This window comes from Anastrepha ludens, chromosome 2, assembly GCF_028408465.1.
Source record: "Anastrepha ludens isolate Willacy chromosome 2, idAnaLude1.1, whole genome shotgun sequence".
NCBI classification, from domain to species: Eukaryota; Metazoa; Arthropoda; class Insecta; order Diptera; family Tephritidae; genus Anastrepha; species Anastrepha ludens.
Genome location: NC_071498.1, coordinates 44,901,442 through 44,917,882, shown reverse-complemented (window position 1 = coordinate 44,917,882; position 16,441 = coordinate 44,901,442).

Genomic DNA, 16,441 nt, shown 5'->3' with positions numbered 1-16,441 from the left:
ATAAGCTTTTTTTTGCACTCTTACTTTTTTCCGTGCTCCTTTTTGCTGTGTGTTTTTTTTTTTGCAGTGCAATTCTTCTTATGGTTGTTGTTGAGAAAACGCGTAATCGTAAATTTGTAGGGGCGATCAAAATTGCGTTGGTTGGTGAAAAATAAGTATTTCCCTTATGCAGTGCACGAGGGCTCGATTTGATATTTTTGAACAATTAGCCCACGGCCAAGTGTATTCAGTCAGCAGGGATAGATGTTTAAAGTAGAACAAAAATAAAAGCAATACAAAACAATTATACCACACTTAACGCGCGTTACAACATTACGGATAACAACAACAGCGATTGACAACGGACACAAGTATTTCTTGATTTTTTTATTATTTAAAAAAAAAAACGAACTAAAATTAAAAACTAAAATAAAATAAACACAAGTAAGATATATATGTGTATATCTTTTTTATTTTAACTGAGCTACTTCCACGCCGGTTATATATGTGTACATATAGACTAATATATGCATAAAGTAACACGAGTACGCGCACGCCCCTCCGAAAGGTCTTTACTTCTTCCACACTTAGTTGTAGGTAAGTAAGTTCTTGACGCGTTCACCGTTCGTGGTCATCTGAAACCGATCGAGCAGCTGTGCCGCATGTTAAAGGCAAAGGCGAAGCCAAAGCTATATCAGAACTAACACCAAAATCAAAGCCGCTGTCGCAGCAGCAAGCAACGAAAGTGACAATCCGCGCCGAATCCGAATCCAAATCCGAGTCCAAATCCATTCATACAGCTGTGCGTAGAGCGAAATTTCGATGCTTAAGCGCTAGAAAAAGGAGCATAAAACCTTTACGTATATATGCATGTATGTAGCTGTGTATGTATGTAGCTGTATATGTATGTAGCTGTATATGTATGTGTGCATGTACATCAGAGTTATCATCACGATTATTGATCGCTATCGAAGTCAGATCAATGTGGATCGCTCTGACAGCGAACAGTGCAAATGGAAATGGGTGAAAAGTAAAAGAGAAAAATTTGAGTAGGAAGAAAAAAGAGTTAAACGCCAATGTTTTGGCTTCGTATCGAAAGTGATGATGATGACAATCAAAAGCCAGACCGTAACTATTACATGTGCATATACTATACATATGGACATATACATATATTCTACGCACAGAGTTTTATTCTGATTGTGACCATGATTGTTAAGCAGGCCACCTTTTTACGCGACGTCAGCAACAACAACGATGCATTCTTACATACGTATGCATGTATGTAAGCAAACACACACATATGTACATATATAAATGTACGCAGCAATACCACCACCACTATCCCACCTCTTGGAAACGGCCTGAAAAAATGGAGGAGAAAAAAAATTACGAAAATTAAGAAAGTGTATAAAAACGAAAAACGCACCAGAAATATTTTGCGATTCGCAGTTTAAACTGGTGTACATGTGTGCATATGTACATGCATACTTGCACTCATACAGGTAAGAAAAGATACGCATGTTTTTAAAGTTCATTACTTTCGTAATTAATTCAGTAATATGCTTACATAATGCAAATACAGTCATAATTCGATAATTTGTATATTTTATGAGCATTTTTTCATTCTTCCAATACACGTGCGAGTGAATTAAAAGAAATCAAAGACGGGCTTTTGAGCTCTCACTTAGGACCTTAGAAAGAAGGAAAGATGAATGCGCATCTTTTAGAACCTGTTAGGAAGTAGACATTAATGGAAACCTTCGTTTTTTCTCATACCGGTTCTTTCTATAGAGTGGGGTTCTATAGGATTATTTTTATGATATTTTCTTTGTCAGCTAAAATAGCATTTGTTATGTGCCAATAGTTTTGTGTATTTTTAAACATTTACAAAATGAGTTGCGGAATATGGACTGAAGAACGTTTTCTTTTAAATGAGTGACTGTTTGGTGCGGCTTTTGATCTGGCGGTATCATTGAACCATTTTTATCGAAAATTCATAATAAACCGCCTATTGCGCCAAGTCGGATTTGATTTTTCGCTTTCTGAATTAGCACAGGATGACATATAAATGGGTCAGGTTTCAACATTATAGTGTTACATGCTTAACGCCAATACTTCATATTTTTATATTCGAAAACTTTCAGACTGCTTTCAAAAATCGGTTAATCAGCCGAAACTATAATATTTATTGGTCGCCTAGAAGCCGCGATTTCTATTAGATCATTTTTTTAGCGCGCAATTATGAATAAATGTAAAGCAACCAACCGGAGACGTTTCACGAGCTGAAACATGAAATCGAAGTTCAATTGATGAGATAAGCCTCCAAACTTACGAAAATGTACTGCAAAATTGGTTTAATAAAATGAGCTACTGTAAAGCGAACTATGGAAATTAATTGAATGAAATAGTGTTCAATGTTTAAAGGCAAATATGCATGAGCATTTTATGTATAGCCGAATTTAATTTAATTCCAAACGCTTGATGGAAGGTGGCCCTGATTTCTGTTCGACTTCATTAATTCTGCGTACAGAAAAATATACAGACACACTTAGAAGATGGGGCTGTCGTGTCCGTTTTCCAAAATTTACAAAGAGCTATATTTTACTTTTTTAACCCTTTAACTGTTATATCGAGTATACTCGTCGTTACGATAAAAAATCGTATTCGTATTATTATTCAACGAATCAACTGTAATTTTTCCCCCTTGAAAAAGGGGAAACAAAGTAAAATGTACATTATGAAATATTCGTTAGTCTGGCAACCTTATTTATTTTAATACACAATGGCAGTATTCATAACAAATTCTGGGGAAGTGCTGTTACAAAACGATTTTTCTTTTTTTAAATAAAAAAGCATTTCGTATGTATCAGGTCAGCCCGTAAGTTTGTGCGTTTTTTAAAGATGGTTTTAAAATTAATAAAAAATATGTTTAAAGTATTTATTAATCAATAATATATTTTCCTTCATTATTTACAATGTCTTTCCGACATTTAGGCAAATTTTTAATTCCCTGCTCAAAAATTTATTTGTCCTTGGAGCCAAAATACGCTCCGATATCCCTTTTTATAGCTTCATTTGAGGAGTAGTTCTTGTTACTCATATGGGATTGAAGTCTACGGAAAAGGTGATTAGGTGCAATATCCGGAGAGTATGGTGGATGCGGCATTAGCTCCCATCCGAGCTCGTTCAGCTTGCCTAATGTTTGCCTTGCGGTATGAGGTCTTGCGTTGCCGTGGTGAAACAAAGCTTTGCGCCTATTCCCTAAAGACGGTCGATTTTTTTTAAGTGCTTCATTCAGGCTTGGTTGCTGATGGGAATACTCGTAATAATCAGCAGTTATCGTCTGGTTTGGTTCCAGAAGTTCATAATAAACAATACGGGCCATATTCCACCAAATAGACAGGAGAATCTTCTTGGGATGAAGGCCATCTCTAGGTGTCGGTTCTGGTGTTTCATCTTTATCTAACCATTGGCGTTTGCGAACCGGATTATTGTAAAGGACCCATTTTTCATCACCCGTAGCGATACGGTTCAAAAACATTTTCACTCTCTGCTGAAGGTTGGCGACGGAAAGTCTATGCGGAACCCATTTTCCCAGCTTTGAAACCTTTCCCAACTATACCAGGTGCCTGTGAACTGTTCCATGCGATGAATTTAACCTCTGAGCTATCATATCGATTATCAAATTTGGCTCAGCTTCCACGAGTTTGAGCAAGGCGTCGGAGTTAAAGACTTCAGGACGACCAGCGCGCGGGGCATCCTCCACGTCGCAGTTAGGAATTTTGAAAACCACTTTTGCGCAGTGCTTACACTCACGGTATCCTCTCCGTGAACAGTGTTTATTTCTGCAGCAGCAATTGTTGCATTTTTACCACTTTTATAAAAAAAATCCAAAATATGCCTCTTATACGCGTTCGAAGATTCCATTTTATTTTTTAACAACACGTGCTATTATCCGCAATTAAAATCACTTGTTGGATGCACAATATATCAAAGAAAATATAAATAGTTCCGTTATATTCCGCGAATAATTTTTTGTACGCAAAAATCGTACAAAAGTGAAATTATGGGTAAAATACGCATGAACTTATGGACTGACCTGATGCGAACAGTGCAAATGGAAATGGCCTGATATTTTTCGGTGATTTTTCTAGTTGAGAGAATGAAAGTTATAAAAGTCTTATGGATTTTATTGACAGGAAAAGTAATAGTAAGTACTTTTATTCCTTTGGGGGGAAAAATAGTGAAATGCATAAATTTCATGATGGATAGTTTAAAAATAGAAAACAGAAAAAACGCAATGATAATTTTGACTTCATCTGATGAAAGCGGAAAAGGAACAGCGATTATTCATGAAGTCGAACTTCGATAACTCGAACTATGACATGCCACAAAAAAAAATCGAGCTATCAAGATTTCGAGTTATCAAATATAATATACATATGTACATACATACATAAAAATCCATAAACAAAATAAAACCTGATGGAAAAGTAAAACAATCCATAAAACTCAAGGGTTAGCAAACAATTTTATTGATAAAAGAGTACATGCTTCGAATTATGTGTAGTTGCTATATAATATTGTATGTGTATATTTTAAAATTATATATACCTAATTAAGAACATTGTATGAATAGATGTAGAGCTGTCATTCGTTTAAAGTAAAAAAGTCAGTTATTTGGGATTGACGAGAGGATTTTTTATTATGATCTTCAAAAAAAGCTTCAATATTATTTAAACCATTGTACAGAGAATCGGTTGTAGGTATGTTCATTGGTTTTTAAATATATATGACCGCAAAATCTTGAACGAATTTGCAACTAGCTCGTTTGAAACTGGTTGCAGCATATCATCTTGCTAATCATCTTCTATATCACTTTCGCTATCATGCTCAAATTCGGATTTAGATCCCAATTGCTCCTCAATATCTTCATCTGATGGAAACTCTGAACTAACAATATCGTCATCCACATGCATAAAATCATTAAAGGTGACACCTTCTGTACCTTTGATATTTTGCCAAGCTTCATATTCATTCTGCAGTTGAATTTCTTCCTTACTCCTTTCTTTTATGCGTTCGCTTATGAAAACCAAAGGAATATCATCTTCCTCCTCCCATTCAGAATATTGACCGAAGCCGGCTTTTCTAAACAATTAGAGATGGTTTCAGGCTTAACATCGATATTCCATGCGTTAGTTATTTCCTCAACACAGTCCATTAATGTAATGTTAAGATTTTTGTTTACTTCAAAGCATTTTATAGTATTTTTTAAAATTCTGCGACGATAATGACGTTTTAAATTTTGTATGACACCTTGATCGAGTGGTTGTAATTTTGATGTCATATTCGGGGGGAAAAATGCAAGTTTGATAAACTTTAATCTCTGTTGGATGTCTTTAGGATGGCCTGGGCAGTTGTCAATAAAAAGTAGAATATTTCTTCCGGCTTTTCCAAATTGTTTGTCTAAGTTAAGAAGTCATTCTTCAAAAAAGGCTCCCGTCATCCACGCCTTTGAATTTGCTTTATTGTCGAGAGGTAACCATTTAACACCTTTAAAACACCTTTATCAAGAATAATTTCAATTTTTCTGATCCATCCATGTTTGCGGCAATCATCAACGTAACTCTCTGTTTACTGTGCTTTCCTCCATGGTATTTCTGGTTTTTAAAAGTTAAGGTGTTATCTGGAAGACTTTTAAAGAATAAGCCCGTCTCGTCTTCATTGAATACGTCCCGTGCTTGATAACCTTCTAATAAATGAAGTAAAACATCACGTTGCCATTTCATACAGTCTTCTTCGCTTACATCATTACTCTCAGCGCACGCCTTTTTATGACATATACCAGATCTTAGAAAAAAAATAACTTTAGGTGCCAGCTTGCACATTTATTTTATGAATGTACATACCTTCGTTTCCAATTATCGAGCCAACCAGTGCTTGCCTTGAAATTCGGTTGTTCTAATTTTTGACTAAACTCCAATGCTTTTTCTTTAAGTAATCCTCCGGATATAGGCAAATTCCGTGTTCTTGCCGATTTAAACCATTCTAAAACTGCTTTGTCCACATTTACGTATGTTGGCTTTTTTAGTCTCTTTGAACTCTCACTTGCACCACCACTTTCGATGGCAGTAATAAGTCACACACATTTGTCCACATTTACGTATGTTGGCTTTTTTAGTCTCTTTGAACTCTCACTTGCACCACCACTTTCGATGGCAGTAATAAGCGTTTGTTTATTTTTTAAAATAGGTGACACTGTATATGCTGGAATAGCATACTTTACAGCTACATCTTTTTTTCACGCCCCCCCTTCTACTTCCTTTATTAGTTTAAATTTTTCATCAATAGATAAAGTTCTTAAACAACGTTTTGATGACATGTCAACAGAGTTTATTTTCGCGTAAGAATTACTAATAAAATACCTGTGGACTTAAACAGTGCAGCGACCCAACTGCTGACATCTGTTTGCTATAAAATAAGCAACATGTAATAAGGGGATTCCCTCGGAAATTCGACTTATCAAAGCTGGCGCCAAATATTCTGTTCGAGTTATCAAGATATTCGAGTTATGAAGTAAAAATTACACACAATTCTCACTCTAAACGCCATTGCCAAGCAATTTGATTCGAGACATATGAGGTTCGACATATGTTTTAAATTTTTTTACGTGAAAGTATGTACAAAACTACGAGTCGCAATTACTCAATAAGCCGTGTAGTCTTCATCGACAAACAGATCTAGATTTTGCGAACTTGACGCACGAGTTGCTTTAAGTCATGAATTAGCCTTCCGGCAAGATGAGTTTTCATAGGTGGTTCGCGTTTGGGGACTGGGAAGGCCAGTCTATTACTGTTACTCCATTTTCCTATTTTGTTGTTTCTCAATGTGTTTTTCTGAGAGCAGTGGTTTTGATGATGTGGGACGGTAGGATATGTTCGCCTTCTTCAGTCGTCGTTCAATGGAGTTCATACTCACATATACTCCCTTTTTAGCAAGAATTGTGCATGCTTGGCGTACTCGCAAAGAAGAGTCCCGCTTAAAATTTTGGACAATCACTTTATGGTGCTTTTTTGTTGTCACTCGCTTCAAGCCGCGCTCGGAAAAGCCATCAACATTTTTGTACCATTTATTCCGCTGATTCCACATCACGACAAATTTTTTTTGATTTTTTATCTACTTTTGCAGCCGCGGCCTAAGATAATTTCTGCCCTTTCGAATGCGTGTATAAAAATACCGCCTAAAAACGCTTCGCGTACTTCTCACTCATTTTTGTTTGGTTGCGTTTACGGGAAAGTTTCGATCGACATTAACCTAAGTTAGCACTGGCGTCGTGCCCCTTGAGTGGGACTATTATGCAGCAAAAATCAGAACGAAATATATCTTGAAGTTACAAGAAAAAAAGAGGTTGTCTGTAAAGTCGGTTTACTGACGATAGTTTAACGTGACAACGTCACAAGAAAATACTGATGGAATGGTTGCAATTTTCAAAACAAAATTTTAATTTTATTTGTTTGATAGATATTTTGTATGGATATAGAGGAGGAGGTAAATGGAATTGCAATGGAATAGGTCAAGTTACATTTACACAAGCGTGAAAAATGACGAAACATTTATCAAATTCATGAAAGATATCTTTAATTTCGATTGTGCATCAGACGTTAATAAGTCAACAACACTAAGAGGCACCATCATCGATTTGACTTTTTCAAGACACATTACACTCGAAACACTCCCTTTCATTTCATATTTTTCCTATTATCGTTTATTCTCAACAGAGAATTGGTTCATTACCATGCACACAGGAAGAAGGCATATGTAAATACAAGTATGTGAATTTATATACAAACATACATATATATGCTCACTCAAGTAGGACAGAGCCAGATGTCGAACGTTGCCGAACGCGGGGACCGATTGTGCTCTTTGTCGTTCGTTCCGCGCTCTCGCTTGCAGTTCAAGCACATTAGCTTACATTTGCTTGCGTAAGGAATAGATTCGTATATTTGATATGTCCATATGATTTGTATGCATCTTTACATATAGATTTATTCTTTTTGAAAATTGCGCGAAATTGTATATGTATATGCATGTTTATATACATATATTAGTATACAACATATCTTATAAGGTATGTGGTAAATATTACCATACATTTTTTCCTTCATATTATATCTAATAAAAAAATTAATAATAATAACATTAAAACAACAGGTATTATTAACAAACTTGGTTTTATTTTAAACTCTTCAAGTAAATCAAATTAATAATAATCAATAAGAAGGCATATGCAAATACAAATACGTGAATTTATATATGTACATATGCGCACATACATACATATATACGCTCACTTAAGTAGGAGAGAGCAAGATGTCGAACGTTGCCTTTCGTTTGCTTTGTTTGCTTTGTCGTTCGTTCCGCGCTTTCGCTTGCAGTTCATTCAATGCAATGAGCAAGGTAACGACAAATGAGCAAGGTAACGGCAATGAGCAAGGTAACGACAAATGAGCAAGGTAACGATAAATAAGCAAGGTAACGACAAATGAGCAAGGTAACACTAATGAGCAAGGTAACGAACATTTTTTCATGCGTGCAGCCTGTTAAATCGAATTATAAGACGTTATCACGTCAAAAACCGGTTCGTTTCTTCAGACACAGACTGTCGATTTCTTGGAACTCATTGTCGATTTCTTGGAACTGGTCTGTTATTGCTGCTGTTTTCATTCCTTTAATGCCTTAATTTTATCTTTATGGGATATATTTTTTTTTAGCAATAACATAAATTTTGTTTGTTAACAACGAATAGGAATATATATTTCCTAAAAAATCAACACGCAACGTTTTGTTTTTAGTCATAATTGCCTACTTCTACAGGCAGAAACATTTTTATATTTTATAATTTTGCAAAGCGCTGGCAGCATGGGTAAATATAGTATTATTATTAAACAAAGTAGTAGTATTTTCAAAAAAAAAATCATGAGTAATGGAAATTTTTATTTTGTCCCTTATGCGCTCCATCGCTTCTGTTTGTATACTGAAGCTGTCCAGTTCAAAAATGATTTACGTACGCGGCCTTTAGGCATTAATTTTGCGCCACCTTGTGCATACATAGCAGCCACAGAACTGATTGCTCGAATTTTGTAATGCAATGTTTTTAAATGAACTCTTAACGGTACCAAGGAAAATTTGAAAATACCGTTACTTCATGTTGATTGATTTGAAAAATTAAAAAGATAAGAATTGATTTTAACGAAAACACAACATCTTGGCTAGCATCGTAGCCGACTTTGCAGTTATATTAGGACCTGGAGCCTGCCTGTATCCACCGAAATAAATGTATTTCCTATAAAAATTCTTAATATACGAGGGCGGGTCAATAAGTCCGTGACTTTTTGTATTTCTGACCTCTATACTGAAAAGGAAATACTGCTCCTGTCAACAGGCATCTGCCATTTGACTCCTGTCAAAATTTGAACGGGCTGCGTCAGTTAGTTTGTGTTTTACAGTTACCTTTATCAGACTACCCAGTAATTCACAGTCGACCACAAACGCAATCGTGTTACAATTTCACATGAAGATTTGGCGTTGTTTAATTGCAATATGGAGGAGTTTTTGCACCGTTTTGTAACCGTGGACGAAACATGGATCCATCACCACACACCAGAGACCAAACAACAGTCGAAACAGTGGGTTTCTAAGGGTGAATCGGCTTAATAAGCACATGAAATTCAGTTTTTTCCATTTTCTCCTCAAATTACTGGGTAGTCTGATAAAACTAGCTGTAAAACACAAACTAACTGACGCAGCCCGTTCAAATTTTGACAGGAGTCAACTGACAGATGCCTGTTGACGGGAGCAGTATTTCTTTTTCAGTAAAGAGGTCAGAAATACAAAAAGTCACGGACTTATTGACCCGCCCTCGTACCATATTATAATGACAATATACCATATTATAAGCGCCTATTAAATATATATAATGATTATGTATGATAGTAATGAGATTTTTATATCTATGTATACTTGTGCATACATACAGGGTCTGGCACTCGAAGTGTAACCAATTAAAAAGGCCATGAATTGAGTTCGGAAAATTACTTTTATTCAATTCAAAGTAAAAAATGTGTGAAAATAATACAAAATTAAGAATCAATTTACTTTTGCTCGATATGACCACCTTTTCCCTTGACTATGGCCTTGAGACGTGATTACGTTTGAAATCCATTACTGATTTTCATTTTTCGCCTTTACTCTCGGCAAAATGCTTCCGTGCGCTTGTAACAATACTCTGGACAGTCATTTAGCCAACTAACAGACAGCTGATGCCCGTGGATCAGCTGCGGGAGCGATCTGAAGTTGGTTACACTCTGTACATATGTTGGTGGCCAAGCACAGCGTTATCGCGCGAAATTTGTGTGCCATCTATGCATTGTTATCTTAAATTTATATTAGTTAAACTTTTGTTTGCTCTGCGATTTTTTTTCTTCAAATTTTCTCCAAAATAATGATTCATAAGCAGGTCAATGAACACTGAATTGGGTGAGTTTCTATGAAAACAGGCTCCGGGAGATGTATTATCAGCATGTCGACCTCTTAAGAAATCTACTGGAAAATCAAAGCCAAGCTGATAGCTATTTTTCAAATTAAAGACTTTTTCCGCGTTCTTAACAAAATTTTTCTTACCAGCAATAAAAAGCTCTGGTAACCTTTATGAAATTTTGATTTTTAAAGTGCATGTGTGAATGCTTTAGCACTACTACATTGGTGGGTCGAAAAGTTCAGCATTCAGTTTTCAGGTAGAATAAGTAACATTTTTTTCTACAATAATTTTATACATAGTCATGTTTGTGCATCCACTTCCTTTGTGCCCACTCACATATGCATTCACTTTCCACGTCCTATTGATACTGAAAATCTAATCCGCCTTTTCCACCGATTTCACTCTCTTGTACCTTTTTCTCTTTACTCCTAAAGTATTTTCAGCCAACGCTACTTTGACGCTTGTTTACAATATGCAGACTCCATTCTTCCCAGTGAGCGCAACGCAACAGGTTTCTCCAGTATCTAATGCGATAACATGCATACGTACATATGTATGTATATATACATACAGATTATCTTGGCTTGTATATTAGCTCTCAGTGGAATTAAGGTTTATGTGCCAAGTTGAAATAGGGCATGAATGAACAGGTAAAGGTCAGCATGCCGGGAAACCGCCCATAGGTTAAAATCATTTGTATGGCGTTGTGAAGTTCATAAACATGTATGGATGTGTGTATACATATATGTATATATTATTGTGTGTTACGTCTACATCTGGGATTCACAATTGTTGAGGTTTTTTATGGTTAACAGGACAGTAAACTACGACTGTTTAAGAGCTCACTTGATTTTATTTAATTTTCTGAGAATTGTCTGTTTTATTTTATTTTATGAATAATATAAATTATTTTTATTCAGTCATAGTAGTTTTTGTTTGGTAATTCTATTTCGTATTCTTTTATTGATTATACAAATATGGGTATGAGACTCGGGATACTCTTTTTCGAAGTATATATATAATATTATATTATATTATATTAGCGAGTGAAGTATATAAATATTTTTTTTTTGTTTTTTGCTGATGAGGAGGTTTAAAATACCTAATGCATCATCAAAGCTACCGTCACAGCAATGTTATGACCGAAGACTAAAATATTCCTCCTCGTTTGGAACCGTCGCCCACTCTAGTACCGCTTTCGTATTCAGAGTGGCGTTCCACATTCCTCATTACAAGGTCTATACCTGTGTGCCTGCGTCCAGGTCCCTCTTTTTCATCCGGAGAATTTTTTCTGCGAAACCACTGATGATTTTCCACGTTTTCTCGCTCCTTAGCATCTTGTCGATTACATTTTCAGTGGTTATGTCGCAGACTGCATTCTCCAAAGTTCCACGTTCTTGTTCCCAATGAATGCATCATGCATTTTTAACAGGTATTTCTGGAAATACCCGAGCCCCAAAAGCATTTGTGGTGTATAAAAATTTACTTCACCGAAGTTCCTGCTATGCCATATAGTGACGACTTTTATTAGCCTGGCGTCCATCTGTTGCGTGTCTCGTTTCTCCAGCCGTCTTGTCATAGCTTTGTCGTTTCGTCCTTTATTTCTCACGCTGTAATATAAGTTTGTTTACTCCTTCTGGTGGTTTTTGCTTTTAGCGCAGTCATTACCCGTTTCCTTTGGGTTGGGCCCGCTTTGTTTGCCATCAGTCAACTGAGTAGGGATGTCATCTTCGCGATGAAGTATACTTATATTAGCGAGCCAAATCTCATCGGACCATACCATGCCATTATATATTTATATTTGCATATGTACAAACTCCTACTATTTGTGGTGTGCGTCTTGATATTTTTCCATAAATGGAGGACCTAGTTGCATCAACCCATTCGGCTTCTAAAAGGGGCATTTCACTTCAAAAAAGTTCTTTCACTTGGGTTTTACAGTTGAACTTGGGTTTTCCTTTTGGACTGAATTGACTAATTTTTGGTTTCAATACAAGGGGAACACCAAAATAAATAAGACTGAGCTAAAATAGAAACGACAGGAGCTTTGTTCTGATAACTTCGAGTTTATTTATTCAAAATAGTCCCCTTTGGCCTCGATGCACTATTTTGCGGGATCTAAAAGCTTTTCAAAAGAGTGTTTCAGGTCAATGACCGGAATATCCGTCAGGATGTCGGTACAAGCCTTTTGGATGGCCTTTACGGACGCAAAACGTTTTCCTTTATGGCCAAATACGATTTTCCAATAGGAAAAAGTCACAGGGAGCCATATCAGGCGAATACGGTGAGTGATTGATGGTTAAAATGCGACTTCTAGTCAAAAAATCAGTCACAAGAGTGGATCGATGAGATGGTGCATTATCATGCAATAAGCGCCAGCTTCCTACTTCACGGTATTCAGAGCGAATTCGGCGAATGCGAAGCGAAAGACGCTTTTAAACGACAAGATAGAAAATCGCATTGACGGTTTGACTTGTTGGTACGAACCACTTGCGGACAATTCCCTGGAAATCGTAAAAACCAATGAGCATCGACTCGATTTTTGACTTCTCCAAACGCTATTTTTTGGGTGGTGGCTCGTCTGGGGCCTTCGAATCGGCACTTTGACGCTTAGTCTCAGGCTTATGTTGGAAACACCACCAGTTACAATGTTGTAAAGGAAGTTCTCGTCTTTTATCGCCTCTTTAATGAGGTCTTTCGAATGTTGAATTCTGCGAAATTTTTGGTTCTCAGTTAAACTGTGCGGAGTGAAACGTACATAGACCTTTCGTAAACCCAAATGATCAGTTAAAATGCGATTACGGTTCATTTTTGACAAATTTACGAACAATTTCGATGAAGTTTTCGATGATCACTGATTTTGGGCGGCCTGTATATTCATTGTCATTTATGTCCTCAACCATCTCTGAGCTCTTGCACGAGATAGACAATCATAGCCATAAACTTTTTTCATCAATTGCTTTTTACAACAAAATGTTTCGGTAAATGTTTTACCGATTTTAAAACAAAATTTGATATTAGGTTTTTGTTAGAAACTCATTTTTGTACCGATGACGCAAATATACTGACACTTTAGATACAATAACTTCACTTCCACTCAACCGAATGTAACCAATTGTCATTGTACGCCCACAAATTAAGCAGTTTTCATAAAACACGGTGTTTGATACAAGTATTTCCATGCCAGTGTCCATTTTTTTTTTTTAACTGTTGCACATGACCTTCGTTTTTGCAAGACCTTCTGAATAATTAAACGATCCTCCTCTCCTCGCGTATTACTTTTCATACACCGACTGTTTATCGTTTACTCATACCTTTCTTACTTTCTAAATTTTCTGCGTTTCGATGAAATTTGTCAAAAAAACCCTAAAAGACGTTTTGAGGCAACATAAAACTTATTATAATATATTATATTATAAGTGTTTTTGATCGCTTTCGTTCTCATATTTACGTGACTATTTTGGTTTAGAAACAAAAAATATGTCGCTCGGAAAAGCTTTTCTGAATTTGAACAGCGCCAAATTTTTGCATAGAGAGATAAAGATATTGATTCAAAATTGAAAATATTATATTATATGCCGCAAAACTGTGGTTTTCCATTACTTCCATTTGAAAGAAACGTACGGAAACTTAGCGCAGGGATGTTCGAAAAATCAAACGTTTAGCTATAAATAAATCAAAAAGTCCTGCTGAAATCAAACACACACTTAATTTGGAAGTTACTATAAAGCGGACTCTAGTCTAGAGTAGTTAAAACTTAGGTACTCGTTACTAAGTTAACCAACCACACGAGACAAACAGGTCAGATTGACGGTCGCAGAAAAGTACCAATTTTGATAAGATTAATGGAGAGAAGAGTAAGGTTTTCGATGAAAAAATTCAATCTGGACGGACCAGATGGTTCTCAAATGTATTAGAAAAAAAGGAGGAGAGAATGGGTCATAAACTCGTAGAGGGCTCTGTCATCGTTTGAGCAGCTATTACTGTCAAAGGTAAAACTCTATGTATCATATCCACAAAAACAAATAATGTGTATAGAACTTCTGGACGAAGTACTTATTGCGTTTTTTGATGATAATTTCGATTAGGTGTGGATTTTCCAGCAAGACAATCCACCCATTTACGCTTCCAAAGCAACAAAAGTCTTTTTGGCATCTAAAAATACCAATTTTAGAATGGCGTGCCTGTAACCTTGAAATTTTCTGGCAGCATTTTAACCCACTTTTTGAACGACGTTTCATTTAAGCTGTTTTGAGAACTGGATGAAAATGCTCATTCAAGTAGGAATTAGAAGGTTCAAATCTATTGCAAATAAGTAAGAAAATCCTCCTTAAATTGCACTGCAGAAGTCTGAGAACAGAAATTTTATTTGAATTCGTTTTTAACGTGATATTTTCGATAAATTAATTGCACTTTTCAAAACTTTTACCCCCCCGTGAAAAGAAAGTCGACCCTCCGGACTAGTACTGTTTCGGCAAAGTTGAGATCTTGGTCACCATTTAATAATTATTAGCGTTTGTTCATTTTGAGTAACATTTTTCCAAAATTGTTAGACTCCGTATTCCTCATTATCCGTTGTTGTTGTAGCAGTAAAAACATTCCTCATACATGTAAGGGGAATGCTGCCGGAGTCCTCAGCTGGATATAAATTCGGGAATTTACAGAGTTTAGCACAAAAAATTAATTTTTCTTTGGTAAAATGATGAAGCTCGACCGATTTTCCCAGAGTTTTATTTTTGGTAGAATACTTCTTTTAATATTAAGTAAGATACAAAAATATTGATGGATACTTAATGGTATTATACTAGAAATAAAGTTTGTCCACATTTAGAGTCGCGTTCTGAGCTAACCTCTACCATTAAAGCTCAATTTATCCTTGTGTTAACACATTTTCGTTTTATCAAATCGTGGGTCGATGTACAATATTTATTGGTTTAGGTTTAAAGTGAGGTAAACAGCAGATGGGTTTGCTTACCAGGATTGACAGCCATGCAAATATATAAATATATATATATATATATATATATACATTAGGGTGGTCCGAAAAAAAATTTGTATGCTGCCGCCCCCCAAAATAGTAAAGAATGAAATATAAAAAGACCCGTATTTTGTTTTTTTTTAATCAGACCATATTTAATGGTGCCGTCGGGGCTTTGAAATATCCCATGTATTTTGCATGGGAAAAAAAAACTTTTTCGTAGATTTCATGTAAAAACCTGGAAAATGAATATAATAGGTCTATTTATAAGTTCGTGCGGTTTTACAACAGATGGCGTAACTTGATTATTATTCCATCGATCCACATTTCCAAACATTCATTGGAGAGCTACTGTCGTAAGGCACAAACGTCAGTATAAGTTTTTTATTTGAAGCGTAAACAACAATATTTTTACCACACTTGAAAATGTCGAATTTCGTGCCAAATAATGTGTTTTTGCGGGGAATTCTTCTTCATTATTTTAATATGAAGAAAAAAGCAGCCGAAAGTCATCGTATCTTGGTGGAAGTTTATGGTGAGCATGCTCTATCTGAGCGAACGTGCCAGAAGTGGTTTGCACGCTTTAAAAGTGGTGATTTTGGCTTGGAAGACGAAGAACGCGAGGGTGCGCCGCCAAAGTTCATGGATACCGAATTGGAGGAATTGCTCGATCAAGATCCGGCTCAAACGCAAGAAGAGGTTGCAAAAACTTTGGGAGTTGATCAATCAACCATTTCCAAACGTTTAAAAGCCATGGGAATGATCCGAAAGGTAGGCCATTGGGTGCCGTATGAATTGAAGCCAAGAGACGTTGAACGCCGTTTTATGGCATGCGAACAACTGCTTCAACGGCACAAAAGAAAGGGTTTTTTGCATCGAATTGTGACTGGCGATGAAAAGTGGGTCCATTACGACAATCCAAAACGTCGGGCAACGTATGG